General features: G+C 65.3%; 1 protein-coding gene across 1 annotated transcript in view; it reads left to right on the top strand.

Moving 5' to 3' along the window:
• The window catches only part of MIPEP (mitochondrial intermediate peptidase), a gene marked incomplete at its 5' end in the record, with an annotated part of 117,208 nt that overhangs the window by 29,418 nt on the left and 87,119 nt on the right, over positions 1 to 671 (top strand). The gene's annotated exons all lie outside the window — the stretch shown is intronic.

The following is a 671-nucleotide window of genomic DNA, read 5'->3' as shown; positions in this document are numbered from 1 at the left end:
GGGGAGGGTGGGGGGCGCTGGATGCAGGCGCGGCAGTGCTTGGAGTGGGGGTTCTGGCCTGCTACTGCTTGCCCAGCCCGTGGGGTGGGGAGGGGGGCAGGATGTGGACATGGCTTGCTTCAGGCGGAAGGGGGCAACAGTAGCAGGGCATAGTCCCTGCTCCCAGCACTGCTGTACCCACATCTTGCACCACCTCCACACTGGCTGGCAAGCGGTGGCAGTGCCTGGTCTTTTGTGCTGGCTGGTAAGCAGCGATAGCGCAAAAGCCCATGCTCCCAGCACTGATGCAGATGTGGCAGCGCCAGGAGTGGGGGCTTTGCTCTGCTGCTGCTTGCCCATCTGGGACGGGGGTGGGGGGTGTGATGGAGGTGCGGCTCGCTTCAGGTGGAAGGGGACAAGCAAAGGCATAGCCCCCGCTCCCAACGTTGCTGTGCCCACATCAGCACTGGGCACAGGGACTCTGCACTGCTGCTGCTGCTTGCTAGCTGGAGGGGGGATGAGAGGGGCCACGGGATGTGGGTGTGGCAGCACTGGGAGTGGGGGGCTATGCCCTGCTGCTGCTTGCCCCCTTCCACCTGGAGTGAGCTGTGCCTGCAACTCCCCTCTTCCCACCCTGGCTGGGCAAGCTGCAGCAGGGCAGAACCCCTGCTCCCGGTGCTACTGCGCCCACA

This window comes from Gavialis gangeticus, unplaced genomic scaffold (genome assembly GCF_001723915.1).
Source record: "Gavialis gangeticus isolate Ggan-Ray unplaced genomic scaffold, GavGan_comp1, whole genome shotgun sequence".
In the NCBI taxonomy this organism is placed as follows: domain Eukaryota; kingdom Metazoa; phylum Chordata; order Crocodylia; family Gavialidae; genus Gavialis; species Gavialis gangeticus.
Note: the sequence above shows the minus strand (reverse complement) of the source record. Positions and strands in the feature narration are given on the sequence as shown.